The 22023-nt window shown below is 42.6% G+C and overlaps 1 protein-coding gene and 1 long non-coding RNA gene across 31 annotated transcripts in view; both read left to right on the forward strand.

Moving 5' to 3' along the window:
* Positions 1–22023, forward strand: part of CELF4 (CUGBP Elav-like family member 4) — a 678618-nt gene that overhangs the window by 463198 nt on the left and 193397 nt on the right. The window lies entirely within an intron of this gene.
* LOC138103480 (uncharacterized) lies at positions 10401–13010 on the forward strand. Its single transcript, XR_011147733.1, has 3 exons — positions 10401–11085; positions 11256–11391; positions 11604–13010. It is a non-coding gene; the product is annotated as an uncharacterized lncRNA (long non-coding RNA).

A 22023-nucleotide genomic window follows, 5' to 3' on the forward strand; every position in this document is an offset into this window, starting at 1 on the left:
AGAGACAATCTTGGATGTTTTGTTAATTTAAAAGTGCACAGCAGACCCTGTAGTTGATGTCACCAATATGAATTTCAGGCCTTTTCTTCTCAGAGAGGATCAGGGAAGGAAGCAAGAAAGGCAGAGGTGACCTTCAGCCTTTCCCTCCCTAAAGGGCAGAAGGAAAGGGCTGTCAGATGCAAAGAGGTCAGAGGAGCTCTGGCTGTTACCACCCACCACTGGGAGAAAGGCTCATCCCTGCTTGTGTTTTGAACAACACAAAGAGATCTTGATGGAAAGAAAACTTACTACTTACCTTGCTATAATGAATTTTAAATGCCTTTATTTACCAGCATTTGCAATATCTTTCTGCTGGTATCAAGACATCAACAGCTAAAGATAAAGGAATCTTTCAACTGATGGTGCACGGAGTCAGGAAATAATTTTCCTACTCTCTCTGTTTAGTTTTGCATAATTGACCCTGTGAATTATGAGGGTGAAATGGGGAGAACCCCATCTTCCAAGGCAGCAAGCACTACCTGGTAGAAGACAAAGACCAATGCTATAAAGTCCAGTGCAGCAAATTCTGTTGTCTCTTTTGTATTTCACCTGGAGAGACATCTACCAAAACCCAAAATGTTTAATGCTAAAGTAGATAAGTCTACTGCTCTTTGCCATGGTTTATCTCATCCTTGACTAGAGTGAAATCTGAGCAGTGGTGTAAATCCAAATTCCTTTTCTTCAGAACACTTGCTGACAAATTGGACAAGAAATTAACTGAACAGATAAGTTTTATTTCTAGGCACTTTTATATGCCGAAGTGCTGTGAAACATACCGAGCTGTCTCGTTCCTTGTCCCCCCTCCCCCCACCCCTGTTTTCTAAAGATAGTTCAACTAGGTTCAGTTTATTACAGAATAGTTGGGGTTGGAAATGATCTCTGGAGTTCATCTAGGTCAGCACCAGGAGGGGTTGGAGGTATTTTTGATTTATGAGATAAACTGCCAGAACAAAGAGGAGCTAGCTACACTCAGCTGCTTTTATTTTTGGCTAGTAAAGAGCAGGTTTCCTTGTCATTTATCCCACACTTCACTTAGAAAAGTAAAGCACTGGCTTTACTAAAAAGTTTCTGGCTCCTGTTAAACATGGGATCCTAAAAGCCAGTGGCAGGCAGCAATGGAATATTTCTTCAGATACTGAAGTATATCATTTTTCAAACAAAGGGTAGAGGGCTCAGAGAGAAAGTTTAGGTATGGTGTGCAGGAGCTCTTATCTGAATGCTCAGTCCTCATTTTGGCATTGGCTGAGATACAAGAAGATGCACATTTTAGTAGTTAGTAAAATCTGCTCCCAGAGATGATGACCCCAGCTTCCCAAACCTTTCCCACTTTTAGGAATGCAGCTAGGTCCTTCACTGGAGGCAGCTGTTACCACAACCACATCTTCTGTAGCTGTATGATCTTTCCCAAACCCACCTGTGGGGCTCAAAGAGATCCTGGACTCCCTTTGTCTTCCTCGGCAGTCTGATGGTGTCCCCTAGACTTCCTCATATTAAGCTTTTGTCTTTGACACCCTTGGGATCCTGAAAAGACCCTGAAACCAGTTCTATGCTTCCCCATCAGTGTTGTTTTCACCGGGCATATGAATTCCCTAACTATGGTACAATCAACAAGAGGAAATGACAAAAATCTTGGCATTTTACAGGAAAATGCTCCAAAACATTTCATGGTTTCACAACTGTGCCAATGTACAAATGTTCAAAAGTGATGAATAAGACCCCCAGAAAATCATAACAGTGATCAGCTTAAAAACATTTTCTTTTCTTAGTGGTTACATTTGTGGCTTCTTATCACTTCTCTTGTAATTTTCAAGTCTTCAGGGCTCAGGACTTGGTTCATATTTTCAAGCCTTTGTTGTTCACAGCAATTCATGTCTGGAAAGGTATTTATTTTTTAACTGAAAACCTGTGATTTGTACACATAACTGCAGAACTCTGAGAGGAGTCATGGATCAACGCAAAATACTCTGACACTCAAAGCAGTTGCTGGAGTTGGTAATATGGATTCATTACCACTGTTGTAGTGGCTTCTTTGAAACTAGTAAGTATGGTTTTAAGGATGTTAGAAATTCAAGAAGAAAAAAAAAATCTTGATAAAAGAAGCCAGTAGCAAATAGCTGGTCTGCTATGACAAAGATGGTTCTTAAACTGTGTAAGGGTTTGTGGGAAATTATTTTTCATGAGGTGTGTGCTAGTGATCTCTTTGATGCTTGCATCCCTGAGGAGAATATGTACATCTTCTAAAGTGTTCCTGGAGATATTCCCTGTGAATTCATGCAAGAATTCACAAAGTTTAGCATCAATTTTCTTTAGCTCTAAGCAACCTCTCAGATGTATTTCTCTTGCATTCTAAGTATAAAAGGCAGTGGCCACTCAGTGAACCTGGAAGGTGGGGGTCTTGGATATATATATTTTTTTACCCTTTACTGCAAAAGAGAAGGGTTTCCTCATGTAAAAGGGACCAAAGAAGCTGAGGAAGATAAGACAAAACCTGAGCAATGTGCAGCAAAGATGCCTCTGAGAGGACCCAGTGGTTTAAGAAAGACCCTTTGAATGATCAATTCCCTTATGTTGTTCATTGATTTTCTCCTGGTTTTCCCTTATCTTTCCTTTCCTGTTGATATCTCTTTAATTGATTCCTGATTACAGATTACACCAGTTACAAACTGTTATTTGTCAAACAATGGAGCCAGGCTTCTCTCTGCAGCTCAGGAAAACTCGTGAAGCTTTTGATATTTTTAGAAGGTTCAAACTGAACAAACTGTAGAGAACATAAGATGATCTGGTGGTAATTGGCAAGGAAGGAATCTGTATAGACTCTTTTTCAAGCAACTACCTTGTTTACACTCCCAGGCCTTTATAGTGCTAGGAAATCCTGTATCCTGCAAGAATTACAATGCAGTAGAATCTGCAACTGAGTTCAAAATGTGCTTCTCGGACTCATTATCAACTTCAGCTCTGTTTGCAATGCTTAGCATATAAATTATTTAAATTAAACTAACTACATAAATTATTCAAGTTTCTTTCCCCCCCTTATCTTTAACAGGCACTGCAGAAGTTCAGTGCTAGTGGTGTCACACTTCACTGCCAATCAGATAGGAGTGTTGAAGGTATCTCACAATATTGGCAGTGCCTAAATGACCATGAGCCTCTTAGGAGGCACCGACCAAAAGCTGAATGATAGCGACTCTGGAACAACCCACCCAGTGATGGGCAGCATTCTGCTCGCCAGTGTAAACAAGGAGGGAGTTACAAAGGGAATCACAGGAGGGATGGTTGTTTTGGAATAGGTACAATCTGGTCCTGTTAAATTCTTTCTGCTTTGCCTTTGTGTGTGTCCAGGCCTTGTTGCTCCTGCCGTGGGGAACCTGAGGTTATCAACAGCCATGCTGTGAGCAAACCTAGCACAGTGTTAAGGGCTTTCACCCTTATGAAACATTATCTTGACTTGGATCCCTTATCCCTGGTGAAGTTCTTACAAGCATCAAAGTATTGTGGTCTTGATCTCTTTGGTCACCTCCTTTCCTGTCATCTGCTGTATTACCTTCATGGCCATAGTCCACAGTGGCTAGCAGGAAGCTCTGACTTGAAGACATGTGCAAGCTGATGTTTCTTTAGGGCCTCAGCCAGTCCTCTCTTTAGGTGTTTCACGTAGACAGGTACAGCTCCCAGCTCCAGGAGGGCAATAAACTGTAGAGACTGCTTTAGAGGGAGGGCTGTCACGGGCTGGTTTGTAGGCAGCCATCAGGGAGAGGCAGCAATCAAGTGTAATTATAATAGGAAACATGAACAGAGCCCTTAGTTTCAGTGGACTCTGTCTCAATTGCTCGTTATACGCAGGTCTTTTCTTTCCTGTTTTGTTCTTGCTATTTTCTTAATTCCACATTTCAAACATGATTTAAGAAAGCAGCCTCCACCATGTCCCCTGATTTTGCTCTGATTGATTTGTAAATCTGCGAGGACATGGTTGAGTTAGATTTCTGAGTGTGTCCAGACAGTGTGATACATCACAGCTGTGGGGTTTGTGGGGGCCATATTTCAGCTGTAGGGAAACAAATAAATTCTTTTGCTCATCACAGTCCCCATGGACCATCCATGGGATGGTTCAATACAGGCCTAAATAATAGAAGACAAAATCCAAGATATTGATGACTACCTGTTTAGTCTTGAGTTAGTGTAGCTATCAAGGACTGATATCAATCCAGGCTGGGAAGGAGTAAGACAGATAAACTTATAATAAATATATAAATCATTTGAAGGATGTAAGGATGGGCATGGCACAATCCTTGTTGAAGGGAGAGGGCAGTACAGATCATACAGGAGTGGGACGTGATGTAAAGAGCTATCTGCTGAGACATGTGATGAAGTATCAGAGCAGCATCCCCTTCTTGGCACAGCTTGAGCATCCCTACAGACCAGGCAGCAGAGCCACAGAGTAAGGGTATGACCTTTTTGCCACATCGGAGAATTTGAACCTGCTAGAAAGGCAGGCTCAAGGCTCAAATGATATGAGTGTGATGGAGAACACACTGCCACCCTTGTGACTTGACAGTGACGCTCACAATACTCAGTGCTTTCCAATTACCCACAGCTCTCACAAGTATTTGTGCACGTAACAGCCTGATTTTCTTTGAAGTAAAAAGAGTAAAAGATTACATCTTGATCACAAGTTCTGGAGAACTGATGTCAAACCTGAACCCTAGAGCCCAGAAAGCAAAAAGAAAACAAAATTACCCAGAGAAATCATTGGAAAACAAAGCAGAACAAGAACCATTTTAATCCATCCTCATGATTCCAGGGCAAGCAAGAAGAACATACTCTCCCATCTCATTTTTCAGCAGTTTGGGGTTGCTGAAATACAAGCAGGTGAGAGATATGTCGTATTCATTAAAGATGGATGTGGCACACTTCTTTCTTTTTAGGCCACCAAGAGATGACATTCTGTGTGTGGTGATAACTAAGAGGATAAGATGGTGTTTCTATTGGTTTCGTGCTTGCCTGTATTGGAGTAGAAAGACGAAATCACCCTGGAGATACTGTATTTACTTCCCTTTACTTATTTACTTTGGTTCTTTTATTTCACTTTAGGGGACTAGGCTGGAATTGACATTTCTTTCTCTTCAGCAGCAGCTTCCTCTCTCAATGCGGAGTCTCTGGGCACTGAGTTAAGCCAGACAGTGGAATGGACCTGCTGTAAATAGTGTTGATAAATTGGGTAGATAACACAGCGTGGCCTGGTTTACCCCAGTGCACAGAGTAATAAAAAGGAGCTTCCGCCTCAGAAAGGTCATGGTATTGACAAGGGGAACGATTGTGGGAATGGCAGTTTTGAGACGCCAGTCGCTTAAGTCACTTTTCCACAGGAGATGCTGAAGGCCTTTTCCTCACTGCCCTCACCCCTGAGGGCGTTTGATTTAGTGGTACTGGGAAGTCTGTGAAGCTGAGGATCCCTGGTGCCAAAGAGAACTGAGCTGCAAGGCTCCCCAAACATCTCATTATCCAGCTAATCCCAAAATGACCAACTATGAGGGGACTTTTCCAACTTGACCAAAATGGGGTAAACCCCACAGGGCTGGCCCAGGTGTCTTTAGATGCTTTTTCACCACATCCTGTGGAGCCACAAGGTCTTAATGAGAGACAAATCAGTCACAAGTGCAGTGGTTTCATGTGATAATTACAAAAATGGTCCTATTTTTTATCCTGTGCTTGCATTTCACGCACAGGAGAGAAGTATAATAGCCAGCAGAGGACCCACCTAACAGAATCACTGAAACATAATTTTGGAGGCACTAGAACACTTGCGGGTCACAGACACTGAGCAGAATTTGGGTCAGGTGTGCCTGGCACGATGGAGATCAGCCAAAGAAATAGCTCCAATGGATAATTAGAAGTCTCAGACCACTCTGAGGAAACCTACACCCAAAAAATCTGGTCCTCAAAAAATCTGCCTTCCTCTTGGAGCAGTCAAAGCAAATGTTGAGTATTCTAAGGCACCAAATCAGAGATGATAGAACAGAGAATACAGTGGGGTTGACATGCATCCACAAATAACAGCAAATTGAATAATCTCTAAGGTCTTGCCTAGACTTGCAGTCCTCTTCATGTCACAGCACTTTTAAATAGCTTTCCAATTAATATACACAATATCAGGACTGGAAATTCAGGTCTAACAAGGTCTCATTAAAAAGCAAGCATACAGCAAGCATACAGCCCACCAGCTGAATTCCATGGACCATGCCAATTGGCACTAGGATGTGATATGATTATATAATAGCAGCCATTCTGTGTCACATCGAAGGTCCTTGTAGTCCAACAACCTTCCCTGACATTGGCCAGCAAAGCATGCTTAAAAAACAAAATTGAGGGCAGGGTGCTTGTTACAATGATTTTTGCCCCACTTACTCTTCCTCTAGAGGAAGAGTTTTGCACTCCAGAGCTTATGGGATTCCTAAATCAAACTTGTACATAAAGCACTTTTCAATGAGAAAGTATCCACAAAGTGAAGGCATTTGCTCCATGGGGGGGAAAAACATTTGTTCTCCCCAAAGAAGTAAAATGTATGACAAAGTATTGATTCTATCATTTTATTTCAAGAGTGGTATATTAGGAAAGGGAGTGCTTCCACAGTAGAGTGAGTTTCTTAGCTCTATCATGTGTCTTGCTGTCCTAATGGTATTATAACTGATGTGGTTTTCTGAATGGGAGGAGCAATGGTTTTGGTCACTTTCTCTGTCTTTTGACTCTTTACTTACTACAATAGTGGCTTAATAGTAATTTCCAACAGCACTCATGGCCTACTCCCAGCTAAATGTTGAACTCTTGTGAGTTTTTTATAAATGAGAATGAGGTTTTGGGGACATTTTATTTTGCATTAAGAATTGGCCCACAACGAGGACCAGAGTTTGATGTATCATCAATTTGTGTCACTTACTACCATTCCAAATTCAAAGTGACAAGGATTTGGAAACCTCACTAGATGCGGAACTGTGGCGAAACGGCCGAGTTTGGCGAGAGTGGGAAATTTGTAATGCCTTGAGAAGGGGACAGTAAACTGGCTCAGGGGAAGCTTAGGCAAAGCCCAAAGGATGCCCTATGCAAAGGCAATCTAATGATTTAATACCCCTGTTCCTGGAGAGTGCAGTCATCAAGCCCAGGATGGCAATCCTTGCTTTGGCCACACAGCACAGTCTTCCAGGGAGCCAAGATCAGCTCATTAGACTGCAAGATCTGTGCTCCTTGCAAGAAGCTGGTCGCCATCCAGTTTTGACAGTCTCAGCCAGCCTGTGCCATCTGTCTGGGACAGCTCCCCAAACACACAGGAAAGCCCTTCTCAGAGCTCCAGCCACACAGAGGCAATATTTCAGAGGGCTGGAACAGTGGTCACTGTCAAGTGCAGTAGCTTTTGGCCCCAGTGGCCACTTTGTCACAGATGTTGCTGAGGTCTGTTGTAATTTCCGGGCACTTCTGGAAGGCACAAAATTATTCAGTAATCACAAAATTAGAGCAGAAGTGGAAAACTAAAATTGGTAAGCACCCACCTAATGATTAATATTCTCCCTCTCCCCTACCTCTCACTGCAAACCTCCCTCTCTATTGGCAGAATGACCTGGACCTGGGTTCCTGTGAAGTGAAGTTAGTTTGCTTTAGTCTTGCAGGAGGCTCTGGGCTCTGAGTGATGAGGGAAGCGAGATAATAGGGCCCTCAGCAGCTCACCCTCACCTTAGCCTCGTCCATGGGCACATGTGGGCTAATGCATTCGGCTCCTATTGCTAAGCAAGTCGGGGTTATAAACATGATTTTCATAATTGGGTTTTAACATACATAGAAACCATCCAGCAGCGATGATAGCTTTGCACCAGAAGAGCCTTAAGACAGAGAACAGCTTCTCTGAAGTGTTAAGAATCCAGCATATTTATCTTAATAAGTTTTATTACAGCCTGCCAGTTTAAACCTAATGACTAATTTATCGTATAAAATACCAGCAATATATTTTTTGGTTTTGCTAATTAATTATCTCAAACAAAGGTGATATTTATAAAACTGTCCAGAAATGCTATGTGCATTAAAATTGCCTTGCAGCAGGAGATGAAATTATTACTAATATGGGATCAAATTATTACTGTATTGACTTAGTTATTTTATTACCTCATAATGGATTTCTTCATTATTTTCCCCGGGATTGTAGCATTCATGATTGCATTAAAGTCTGTTAATCTATGCAAATATCATTAGGAGCTACTAATAACCATGGCAACTTTCTTCAATTTCAAGGAATGTGGTAAGTACTCCCAACGCATTGTTATGTTCTGTTAGTGTGATGGGATTAACTCAGCCCCCAAGTCCTTAGGACAGTGGGTGGGCAGCAGATCCCTGTGAGCCTTTCTTCCTTTACAGGTAGATGAAGTGGAAGGTGGGAATTTGTTCTTCTGCTTAAGAGGTGGCACAGTTTTCAGCTCCACCACTGCAACCCTGCCTGATGTCCACCAAGTCACCTGTTAGTTTGGAAAAGGGCCATGCCATATAAATTTCCTCTGTATTTGCTGCTGTCTATGCTCAAAAACAATAGCCCACCCCATGGCCCCACATTTTAAAACTGCAGTGAGAATCAGATATTTTCTAATGCTCAGGTCATGGGGTGGTGGCTTTTCTACATGCAGGACGAGGCAGAAGCAAATAAGGAAGGTGAATTTTCAACACTGGGCACAGCTTTTGAGTGTCTCTTGTGTGATCTAGTGCCTTCACACTGATGTTTCAGAGGCGCTCAATGAACCATTTTCAAGAGGACTGAGGTTGCTGCAGAGCTGTGAGTGTATCAGTGTTTGTATCGACCACTTCAAAAAAATGCGGACAAATATTAAGCCTTGAATGTTTCCCTTTTCAACACCTCTGAAAACTGAAAGATGCATGCATGAGTAGAATGATAGGTAAGGGAAAATACACAGCTGCTGAATGGTATAACTATTTATCTCTATTACCTATTAGTCTAATTTCACATTTCCCATGCTTAGATAATGAGGTTACAGACACCTTTGTAGAAATGCACACAAAATTAAATAGAGGAAAATCAGGTTAAATTGGATCACCGAGTGACAAGGATGGAATTTCATCTCCTTACCCATATCTGTCTGTCTGACTACCTCTCTCTCTAAATAATCTAGATCCATAGGTTATATGCAAGCAAGACAATCCCAACAGCAACTTTCCGGCAGTGATTTCCAACTGATCAGTGCTGCATCATTCTTGCAATATTAGGGCTTACATCGGGCTCTCCTGTCATTTCTGAATGGCACCTGAAGCCTCCTCTTTGAATTGTCCTTAGACTGAAATCAGTTTAGGTCCAATTATAAGAGCTACTGAACTCTGGGTGCCCTTGTTTTGCTCCATCAGCATGTGCACCACAACTGAGAGGAAGACAGGCTTTGAAAATGTTAAAGGCTTCAGTTTTTGACACAAAAGCTGCATTCTGAACTATAAACAAGCAAAACAGACTTGAGATGTTGGTGAGCAATCCCACAGCCCCAGGGATTCACAGGAATCCTGTCTTCTCCCTTAACAGTAACAAGAGTCTCACTCCCAAAAATCTCAAAAAAAAAAAAAAAAAAAAAGACAGCCCAAAACCACTGCTGTGGTGTCAGAGCAAAGTGGTGTTGGATTAGGCATTTGCACCTCTGTAAATGAATTAACAAAATGTGGTTGTTTTATGTTTGGCTGTCAATCTGCGTTTGGCTCATAGGGGATAATTTTTACTCAGAATGTGTTAAAAAGTAATTCTGTAGATGGAAGCAGTCTTGGACCCCGTGAAACTCTCAGCTTTTTTGCTGATGAGCTGACCTTATTTTGTTAAATAAAAAAAGAGACCCAAAACAGCATTCAGGAAGGGAAAAAGCAGGGTGAATCCAGGGAAAACAAACAAATGAAAAAAGAAACTGTAAAACCCCCTCACGAAACAAAGCATAAAAACCCCACCACATTATTTTTTCTGTATTCTTTTTTTTTTTTTTTTTTTTTTTTTTTTTTTTTTTTTTTTTTAAGAAGAAGTGTAGCTATTCTTCATGATGAGAGGTAAAAATAAAGGGAAAAGCAAGCACAGAAGAAATGCAGGCATTAAATTAGATGGATTGGTTGAAGCTGTTATGCATTAATTGCATTTCAGGATCAGCTGGGCCCCCTCTTCACCAGGCAGCAGAGCCCCAGTCTGCTGGGGGGCTGAACAAAAGACGGTAACAAAGCAGCATTAAGGGTCCTATCAAGGGTCTCTCTGCTGGTTTCCTTTCACAGCCTGTTGCAGAATACAAGCTCATTAATTCTTTGAGCTTAGACAGATTCTGTCAGAAAGGACTCTTTTCAAAACCGCTGAACAAACCTTCCAACTTGAACTGCTTGGGAGTTTTGGGACTGGAAACACAGGGAGTTGGTCTGCTTGGGTTGTTCCCCACACAAAGGTCCTAACTTGGCAAAATTCTCAGGTCAGCCCAGCTAAGGCGTTACAATAGATTTAGGTGTGACGAGACAGATATGGTAGGAGGATACACATCTGCCTAGTGCTGCCCAAAGCATTAATTTAGGAGCTGTGTCCCACCAGAGTAGTTTGGCCCTCCCGTGCTCAGCATTCCTTTTAGGCCAGGCAGGGAGTGCAGTGGTTTAACTTAAAACAGAGGGTGTAAAAGCATGTGCTTTGGACAGATGTGAAAATGGGAGGCAAGGTTTTCTCCTTATTGCTTAAATCAGGGGGTTTTGGGAGTGTCTGTCATTGGCTCTGAGTGGTGGATAGCTGCTAATAAAAGGTTTGATCTCAGTCTGACTGGGTGGCTTTAATGTAATTTGGAACTTAGAAAAAGTCTTTATTCCAGCGGTGATCCCAGTGCTGTCATCTTGAGCCCATCTCAAATAGCAGTGGGGGGATATAATTACGTGGTGTAAATCAGGATGGCACTGATTGTGCTGATTTACACCATCTGAGGACCTGGCTTAGCTGTGTTATGGCAGTGAGCTGCACTGCCTAACCTCCCTGAATTCCCTGCATGGATTCTACACATCACTTAACTTCAGGCAAGACTTTCTCACATTGTCTGAATGCTAATTGCACTTCTGTGCTGCAGTTTATATTAAAATTAATATATAATTCCAAAAAAATAGAGATAATTGAAGTGACCCAAAATATAACCCCTTTCCTTATTTCTTAAGCACTTGAGTTTTAGCACAAATCTCTTTTACTGCAGGGGCTTATGTTGTGCCGTCAGCAAATGCAAAGAGCAATTAAACATTTAACATGATCACAAGGAGAAGAGGAAAGCTGCTGTTTAAATGCATCAAGGAAAAAAAAAAAGCCTAAGAAAACAGCCTCTTGGGTCTAATGTAAGACAGAAAAAAATGCACTAGGGTCGGTTCAATTCAAGAGCTTTGTTTATTAGGGATCTAGTATATTATTTTTAAATTTAAAATTCCTACTTTGCTGAGCTCCTTAGAAGGAATTTCAAACAATCCTGTGCCACAGAGATGCCAGGTTGAAGCAAATGCTTTCTGGAGGGTAAGCGTTATGATTTTCACCTTCTCTTTGTTGTCCTTAGTTGGGAGGGTTACCTGGAGCTTGGAGAATATCTGCTTCTGGAAAGAGCTGCACTGCGTTTCCTCAAAAGAAGAAAAGAAACAACAGACTTCAAAACTCTGCATCCCTACTGACACTCCTCATTTTTCTGTTTCACACATTTTCCTGTTCTGCTAAAAGCACGTAATCTAACCTATGAGTCATCTTGGTCAGTGCTGCTGCCTATACCCAAAGTATTAATAAGAGGAATTAGTCCTGTTTGTCAGTCTGTCTGTGAATGAGAGATGTGGGATTAAGTCGCTAGATGATATTTGTTTTCTGTAGCTTATAGAGAATGTTTATTCAGTTGCCATAAGGACGTCGGGGTCATGCAGCCTGATGTGCAGCTCGAGCAGGCAACCGCAGTGTGCAGCCCCGTTTGTAGGGGAGTCGAGTCCCTATCAGGGAAAGCAGCCCTGGCTTGACATTCTGCCTGTCTGAGGGGCCTGCGTTAAAAATGCCCTTGGAGCCTGTTTCCCCAGTACCAAGGCATGCACAGCAACACGTGCTCAAAAAGGCCTCCCTCCTGTTGAGGGGTGGATGGGGAGAGCAATAAGTGATGGGACTTCAGGGCTGCTGGCAGCCTGACAGCATCCTAACAAAGATACAGAGGAATTTTGGGGGCCTTAATTTGATAGGATTTGCCAGGTCTTTTCATGGGATGCTACTGTTTTCAATTAAGTGCTTTTCAGGACAGTCTTCTCCATCCTGGTGGGTGGCTTAGAGAAGGGGGCCAATGCAAGAAAGTCCGACAAACAGGTAGTCAGGTTGCTCATCAGTTCTATGGGGTACCAGGGTATGAGCTGCAGAGATAATCTTTTCAGAAGAGTCTGACACAAGGAGATTCTGAAATGGAGTGCTGGTCACCAGGAAAGCCACCAGGTCCCCAGAGCAGACTTTCCCCAAAGTTTAAAACAGTGGGAGACCAGTGAGCTGAACCCATTTCCCTACATTTTAGGAGGGCATCTGAAAGCCAGAAAATGGAATTTATTTTTTCCTGCTCTGAGATTTTTAAGAGTTTAGGATTTAGAGGGCATTTTTTGTTCTTTTTCATGGAAGCAGCTTAAAAAGTTTTTAGGTTGAATTCAGAAAATGTGGGAAAACTACTCAAATATCAACTGCTTTCTGCCTGCAAAAGCATTTCAGCTCTTGGATTAACACCTAGACTCAGGCATGCCTGTGACACAGAGAGGCTCTATATTTGTCAATCTCAATTTTTTCTGGGATTGCAATATCAGACACAAAGCAACATTTTCTCTAGTAGATTGTGCCACTAATACAATAAGGGTCTAATATATTAATGAATAAGGATCTATAATATGCTAATATTTCTGCATCACATTAATATTCTATTAGACTAATGTATTATTATGCTAATAAGTCTATTAAAAATGCAAAATATAATTATACGTTCTGTATGGCTCCACTGTTGAAATCTGATTCCTGCCCTAGACACACTTGTGTATGTATTTCTAGAAATTGTATTACCTGCTGTGCAAAGTTAGTTTGATCTACAACTGATGTCTTTCATCACGCACCCCAAGCAGCTGAGACAGGATTTCATACCCCCAAACCCATTAACAGGTGAAACAGATTAAGTGCTTCAGCAGGTCTGCATTTCAGCTGTGGGGGAGACAGGCTGACAGCCATGCTTTACATGCGCCTCACTCTCTCTTGCTTTAGAGCCTGGAATTCACCTTTCCTTTCACGGAGCAGCTGATTGAGAGGGGACCCTCCTCTGGGTGGATGTGTTGTGCCAGAAGAGGGTAACACATCTAAATCCCGGCAAGCCAATACCCTAGGCAAGGGTGCTGAGACCCGCTGAAAGTGATCCCTTTCTCCGTGGTGTTTTCTTTAGCCACGTTTAGGCAGCTCCCTGTTCAGTGTGCTGTTTGTATAGTTTGTTCTTTAATGCCTAATTTCCCCCGACACCGTCAAAGGAGCCTAAGCCACAGGCAGAGCAGGCTGTGACTTCCCCTGGACAGCTAGTTCCCAACACTAGGCACTGCATGTCTGTTTTCCCCCTAGTCCCAGCCCTGGCTATGCTCCTGCTCTTCTATCACTGTTGAGAGAGAATTTTCAGAGTGCCTCCCACTCTCCATAAATATATCCACACTCCTGCTCACTCCTGAATAATGGCATTTGGAGGAGAGGTCTCCTGCAGTTCTTTCTACCACAGCTAAATGTTCACTTGATTGCTTTTAGATGGGCCAATTAAGAATGAAAAGGGAAAGTGAACAGCATGGTTTTGTTTTGTTTTAAAAATGTCATGTTTGCCAAGTTTATTAAGCAGGAGCTTAGAACGAATATTGAATTTTCAAAGACTGGCTCTGATAAAGTTTGGAAAAAGAAAATGGAAGGACATGTCCTTCCCCTTGTCCCTGTCAGGATAACTCGATGCACTGTATCAATGTCTGCATCTTGTGGCACCAGCCATTTAATGGGTGTTACAACAGACATCTTTAATGAAAGAACAGGTTTTCTGTTACCTGTCTGAAGATCTATTCACTTCCTTATTGCCACTGGAAAGAGGCAGAGGATTGAATGGAGAAGGATTCTGAGTAAGAGAAATCCTTTCTAATGAGGAGGAAAGAAGCTATATAGGTAGAACTGGTGGTCTGGGGAGTCTGAGGCTCTCTGTTGCTGGAGGCCAGTTAAAAATGGAAGAAATGTATCTGTCAGTAATAACACACTTGAAGGTGGTTCTGCATTGTGCCAGTTGAGCAGGGAGCTTCTCCAGGTTCCTGCCAAACCTTTGCTCTGGTTCTGGCCCTTCTTTCATGGGCAGCAGACCCAAGGCTTTCTGAAGACCCTCACAGCTCTCAGGGTCTGTTTGGTACCCAAAGAGCAAAGAAATTGGGATGGCATGGAACTGTCCTTAAGTGTGGAATAGGAGGAAAAGTTCATAAGCGCATCATAAGACTGGGAAGTGTGCTAAATTTCACAAGATCTAAGGCTTCCATAAGCATCTCCGTGCTTCATGCAGCCCACCTGTATAGCATTGCCTTGTGCATGAATAACTTTTTTTTGGGGTGGCTGTTCTTCAGTCACAGTAAGGATCCTGCTATCATTAACTCTGACTGGATTTCTCTGTTAGAGCAAGGGAAAGAAATCCGGGTCTGTGGAAGTGAAAATCTAACCATTTCATTACTATTTTCTATGGGCATCAAGAATTTTATATATATATATATATATTTTTATATATGCATGAGTGATAATGAACATATGTGACTCCCTACTTGAATTTGTCCTAGCACACATGGTGAATGAGTTAGGGACTCAATTACACAATATTTGGAATAGTTTTATTTTTACTGTATCATATCCCTCATCTTACTTCCAAATTTCACTATTTTCAAGACAGTAGCAGAATGATTACATACCAAGAGAAGATACACAAAGTGTAGAGTTTGCGACTCTGGTCTACAAAATAGGAAACTCATACTCAACTCTTTACACTGTCCATGCTTTCATCTTGCTGGTGGTGTTCCAGAGGTCCCCCAGCAAATTCCATTTATGTTACTGTCATTATTACCATTATTATTTTAATACATGACTTGTGCACCACCATTTGCTGTGGATTCTCCATGATGATCGTCAAGTGGTGTCAATCTGATTTTTTAACTTGAAGTTCAGTGGAGCTACACTGATTTACATGAGCTGAGACTTTAGCCCAAAGTTCCTATTGAAAGTGACAGAAAGCTTTTTGCTGGTCTATCTCTCCCTGGGAAGGATAACGCTTTTCACAGGAAAGCTGTTATTTGGTGTGTCCCCTTATGTAACAGCACTGCTGGCAAAGTAGTAGACCAAAAAACACGAGGCGAGGACACTAATACTCATGGAAAGGCTCAGGGTGCTGAAGTGACCAGCTTCTCCACAGTGCAATGCTGTGTTGTTGTCAAACAAGTCCACAGAAGGAGGATTTTATCAAAATCTGCTCTTCAGTTTCTGCAGATATCTTCAATCTACATTTGTGTGGAACAAAGGTTTAAGTATAAATTATTACTCCAGCCTTTGGTTTCACCTGAGTTAATCTGCTTAGCAAAAATCTCCCTGTCCTGCTGCCCACCTTTATTTCTGTGTCAATACATATCTAAAATATTCCTTTTTCTTCTCTAAACAGAATCAGACCAGAACTTAGCTGGTTGTCTTCCTGTTAAACTGGCATGCTTGATATTTCATAGCTTGCTTTGACCTCTAATTGGTCCATCCACAAAGGGGGATAAAACTACCCCTATGTTCTTCAGATATAATCGTAGATCTGCTGGATTCAGACATTCAGACATTCAGACAAGTTCAGGCATTTCAGGGTTGTTATTTATTGAACTATCACCATCTTTAAGAGGTTGGTGGACTAAAGAGCAAGAAAAGCCTTGCAGAGGGAGGGTTATGTTGCACACCTCTGTGTTAAAGACCAACCCAGGTGTTCCTGTGCAAGCCCCTGGAATGAGAGTTTGCTGCAGGAATACTGAGCTGCAGAAGCCTGGTAGCTCACTATCTGTGAATGTGTCTTCTCCTCTTGAGCTTGCTTTATACCAGGATTAATAAGCAAAGATTGGCCTGTACATTTTACACAGATTGCAATTCCCTCTCTATACAATGCTTCTCCTTTTGACTGAGTAGTTTCTTTTCCCCTCACACTTTTTCCATTTTTCTCTCTCTTGATCTCACTTTTCTGCAGTCTGAATGCAGGCATGTGTAAAAAATTGGGGTGAGAGGATTTGGTCTCTAGGCAAAGAAAACACCAGAGGTTAATTAAAAACAAAAGGAAGCATAACAAGCAATTCCCTCTCTCTCCTACTGTCTCCCCACACGGACCCTTCAAGCCCAGGGTTTCATGCAGGAGTGGAGTTAGCCAGGACCAGGATGGAGGCAAGAGCCCTGGAGGAGGAAAAGGGTTTGCAATCTTTGAACAGAAGTAAAGGTAGGGGACGACCACCCCATCAGTGTAATCCCAGTGGCAATTTCATCTAGGCCTGTTGTTTCTTAATGAGTTTTTTTCATCTTTAATTTGACGTGTCTTGTTTCCCAAAGGAGAGCTAAGAGAGCAAGGGGAAGGGGAAACACCACAGTAAGGTAGAGAGTGAAATCTTTGACAATATTTCTTTTTTATATGTTTCTTTCTCTTTTAACTGATAGCTAAAATGTCTTTTTAATATATTTCTCTGTCCTTTTACTAATGTATATAGCAGAAATTTAGTTTTGGAAATATCAAATGAAATAAAGAAATTAAGACAGCAGATTGCAAAGGTTTGATACAGTGTCCAAAATTTAGGAGAAAAATAAATCCTTCCTTCCTTCTTTCCTTCCTTCCTTCCTTCCTTCCTTCCGAATTCCGAATTCCGAATTCCGAATTCCTTCCTTCCGAATTCCTTCCTTCCTTCCGAATTCCGAATTCCGAATTCCTTCCTTCCGAATTCCTTCCTTCCTTCCTTAAATTTCTCAGAGCTAGGAAGCTCAGCAAGAACAGAAACCTATCTTGGTTTTCTGGGTTATATCTCTTGGATCACATCTAACTGGTTAGAGCAAGCCATAATAGTATTTAAAGGGAAAAGTCATGGAGTTCTTACAATAGGGAAAAGGAATGTCAGAGGCAGGATGAGGTAGGGGATATCCAGTCTTGCTTGCATAGCTTAAATGAGATCTGGTCCTTTTGATAAAGTGTGGGGCAACTTTCCCCCAAAGTGTTCATCACAGATTGGAGTCCAAGACAAAGTGAGGAGCAGGCTTGTCCATTTTGGTTTCTGGGGTTTCACATCTCACTTCCTCTCCCTCTTTCACTCTCTCTCACCCATACATACACAGGTAAACTTTGGATGTAATATTTTGCACATCTCCTACCACTGCATTACATCCCGCTGGCCATATCTTGACAGGCTGCATCAGTCAATAATGATGTAATATTAAAGGGTAATGACACAGCCATGCAGAGTAATGAGAGAAAGCAATTTCTCTCACTATTTATCCATTTACCAATCGATTGAATTCATCATGTCAAAAACACAGGGATAAGTCCATGAGAGGCTGACATATGTTCCTATTGTGTAGTGGTTCTGCTCAGCTGGCTGACAAAAATGTCTAAGTAAACATATTAAGTTAAATTCTGCTCAGGGTATGAAGACAAAGGGAAAAAAAGGAAACAAGTCTGGACATGAACTTGGACTTGGAGAGTGAAAAAGTATTTCTAAGAAATGAGGAGATGAAAGAAGTAAAAGAATGCAGTTTGGGTCCATTCAGCGAGCATGTGTGATGTTTCACCAGAGTAATTAATTAATACAGGTGTGTCTATTACTATAGACTCTCTCAAGACTGCAACTCCACCTTGCAATCCTTCCTCTGAGAATCTCTACAGGCTCAGAAAACATCTGAACATATGTGGTCCTAGTGATCTTCCTCCAGAGAAGATTAGGATGGACAAACTTCATTTACAATCAGGCAGAAAGTGAGACCCAGATAAATCCTTAGATTAAGCAGAACAAGAACAGGACCTGAATTCCCTCCTGGTGGTGAAACAGGGGAAGGGCTTGGATCTGCCACAAGCAAAGCTTGATGACCAGATGTGTCTGGGAAAATTACATTTGGAAAAAGCGGGAGGCAGATTTTATGTATAAGCTGGTAAGGGATTCCTGGGACTTCCAGGGAGCAGAGAGTCTTCCAGCAGTGCTGTCACTATTTTGGGTTCTTCCACCAGGCAATTTGAGGCTGATGTGACAGGACCCTTCTGCACCCATAGCTTCTGCTTCCTCTTTGGAGGCAAACTGGATGTACCTTTCTAACACAGCTGCTCATATTTGCAAGGATATTTACAAAACAGACCCTGCAAAAGTTGTATGGCTCTTGGAGCAGCCCATTAGAAAGAAAGGTGTCAAACTCTGCATCTGGCTGATTGTCATGTGATGAAGCGTTTGGCTTTACTAAACCACAGGCATCCTGCACAATCTGTGGGCAAAAAGGCAGATACACACCATATACCAAGAGCGGTCAGATGTGAGGTGCTGCCCTAAAATACTGTGCTCAAGTAACTGAGCAAGGCTGTGAGAGGAGAACAGGGTGGAGAGAGGACTTAAAATCACTGAGACTCCATCAAAGATGGGTATTCACAGGTCCTGGGCCAGGGAGGTGTGGAACTCAGGGCATGGAGAAAGGAGAGGGATAAGGATGTTGCAAAGTATTTTTTCTTTTTATTTTCTTTCTCGGAGCTGTTTATAGACATAATCCTACAACTGCAGAGCACAAATCCTACACAAGCCTGAGTGATTATTGCAGCTGGAGGCTTTGGGTGGTTTTGTAACCCCTCTACTCTGCTTCCACTGCTGAAAACCAGGAGGGAAGGGGAGCAAAGGGGGGAAAGCAAGAGGAAGGAGGAGAGCTGGGCTCCAGCAAAAATCTTGATCCAAAAGCCCAGCTATTTTCCCAGCACTTAATGCCTCATGAATGCTGTCCAAAAAGGGGAAAGAAGCACTGGCTTACGGGCTGCATCAGAAGCAGTGTGATGAATAAGTAGGGAGAGACGATTCTTCCTCTCTGCTCTTGTGAGACTCCACTTGAAGTGCTGAATCCAGCTCTGGGACCCTCAACATAGGAAAGACCTCTTAAAACAGGTCCAGAGAATGGCCACAAAGATGATCACAGTGCTGAGGCACCTCTGCTATGGAGAGAGGCTGAGACAGTTGGGGTTGTTCAATGAGAAGAGAAGGATCCAAGGTGACCTTCTAGCACCTTCTGGTAACTGAAGGGTCTAGAAAGAAACAGGAGAGTGACTTTTTACAAGAGCATGTACTGACAGGACAAGAGGTGATGTCTTTAAACTAAAAGACAACAGGTTTAGATTAGAGATTAAGAAGAAATTCTTTACTGTGAGGATGGTGAGGCATGGGCATAGGTTGCCCAGAGAAGCTGTGGATGTCCCATCCCTGGAAGTGTTCAAGGCCAGGCTGGACAGGGCTTTGTGCAACCTGGTCTAGTGGAAGGTGTCCCTCCCCTGGCACGGGGTGTAACGAGATGATCTTCAAAGTTGCTTCCTACCCAAACCATTCTGTAATTCTGTGCTTCCTCCAAAACTCCTCTTCTCTCATGATGTCCCCTGTACTGGGTGTGTAGGAAAATGAAGTGTGATGTGCTCCAGCACCAAATGCTGGTATAACGGCCCAGGTTGCTGTCAGCAGGAGCTGGCTGCAGCATTTATCTCCAGCTGTCCCAGCTCACAAGCATGCCCACCTGGCACACAGCAGCACATTTGCCTGCAGCACGGCAGAGACAGCCCAGGCTGAGACCAGCTTGTGCCTTGCCGTGCAGGGAGACAGACCAGCCTGTCAGACATAGGAAACCACAGTCAGGAGTCAAACGGTTCTTTCTAGCCTGATAGTTTCAAGCCTCAATCATGTGTATGTTTAAAAACATTTTGTTTCCATTTTTCTTTCTTTTTTTCTTTATTGAGATCCATTAATTATGGAAGAATGTGGCAATCTTTGGGACTTTCTCGCAGAGCATCCCCAGTGGCTTGACCACACAAGGGCACCTCTGCTGCTCTCTCTGTCTGCTCTGGCGGAGCTTCCAGAGGAAGGCAGGGGATATGTGAGCGGAGGGAGGGCATTTTAGTCAGTGGAGTGTGATGATTTCTTCAAGTGATGCAAATGAAGAACGCAGAAGCAGTCTTCTGCCAGCATTGCCGCATGCAGAGCATGGCTGTGCCAGTGGAGATGTGCCAGCTCAGAGAGGAGGGGACATGAGCACATCCCTGCAGTCTCCTTAGCTAAATGGGCTGCTCATGCCTTGGGACGTTTCTGTGCAGCACCTACCCAAGTGGGGCTCCTAACGGCGCACGTAATGGAAATAACTTACAATAATAAAGTAAATAGACAGTAAAGCTGTCTCCTGTAATGTTATTCTCCAGGTGAAATGAGATGCCAGAAATGAACAAACAGCCTCCAAATGATATTAAAATGTCTTTCACTTTTAATAATTTAAGGGACATACTAGTGAGAAAAATAAGGAAACTTAAAAATATAGTATTTTTCAGGCTGATGGTCTCCTCCTCAGACTCTCTCCTGTCTGATCCACTGAGGACTCATTGACATATCCTAGGCTGAAGCAGAGCATTATAATAAGTTATTGGGACAAAAAGTTTTCCTCTTTAATTTTATTTACTAAGTTTGCCTTTAGAAAAGCTGGTTTAGCTTTGGAAGTTTTTCTTCTAAAAAATAAATGTCCTTCCTCCCTCTCTCCCTCCTTCCATTCCTCATCCCTCTCTCCCATCCCTTTCTTTGTTCTTCTCCCTCCTTCTCTCCCACCCCCTCCATCCTTCCATCTCTCTTTCTCCCTCTGCCTCTTTCTCTCATTCTTTTTCCTGGTTCAAAAAGCCCTAGACTGTCTCCTTGAATGTTAAGGACAAACTGGCAATAATTTATGTTATAGCGTGATACGAAAAAAATTACATTACACTATAAATTATAATATGAAGGGTGAAATGCCAGGAAGGATGCCAAATGCGGGTGGAAGTCCCATTAGACAACAGAGTTCTATTGCCTACCACTCCCCACAGAAATCTTAGAAGGTTTACATGAAAATCTTTACTGTGAAGGGAGAGAGGCTGGAGGGGGGAGGAAGAAGAAATACAATATAAAATATAAAATATATAATCAGTCAACTGGAAGTAGGATTTTTTTTACTAATGCCCAAAAAAGAAAGGTGACTTTTTTAAAGACCTATAGAAATTTCAAATCTGGCCACCTGCGATTTTGGGGTGCTGCCTCAAGCTGGAACAGAGGCTGTGGGGAGGAGCTGTGTTGTGTGTAGTGCTGTTATCTGAGAGGCTCTAGGATTTTATTCTCCCAGACAATCCCTGTGGAAGTCACAGATGTTCCTTAGGTTTTCAGGTATCCCTGCTCATCACTGCAGGCCCAGAAGCTGTCTGAGGATGTGCCAGGGGCTGTCTGAAACCACACCATGGTTCTTCTCTGAGAACAGGACTAATCAGAGGTGAAATTAAGAAGGGCTCTTGAAGAAAAATGGCAGCAAGGAGAGATGAGAGCCGGGAGCCCATCTCTGACCTTGTGGTGAACTATTGTTCCTGGAGTCAGGTGTCTGGAGGGGAGCAGGAGACGGGTGATTCCGCACTTGTGGGTACATTCTTGTCTTAACACTCACCACTACCCAGCACCTGAGAAGATCCCAGGGACCTGTGGAGTCATCCTCATCTCCCCATGTACTGCCTGTCCCCTGATTATTATTTAATTCCTAAAAATCTTCACATGCTGCCCATTCCCCTGAATCTCAGACTGTGTCCATCTCTTCCTTAGATATGATGGCCCCAAAAATAGAAGTCGGAACAAATGAACTGCTTTGTGCAACAGGCTGCAGGTTGTAAAAACAGAGGGGACAATTTACCCCGGGGTAGAATGGCT

Source organism: Aphelocoma coerulescens, assembly GCF_041296385.1.
Source record: "Aphelocoma coerulescens isolate FSJ_1873_10779 chromosome Z unlocalized genomic scaffold, UR_Acoe_1.0 ChrZ, whole genome shotgun sequence".
In the NCBI taxonomy this organism is placed as follows: Eukaryota; Metazoa; Chordata; class Aves; order Passeriformes; family Corvidae; genus Aphelocoma; species Aphelocoma coerulescens.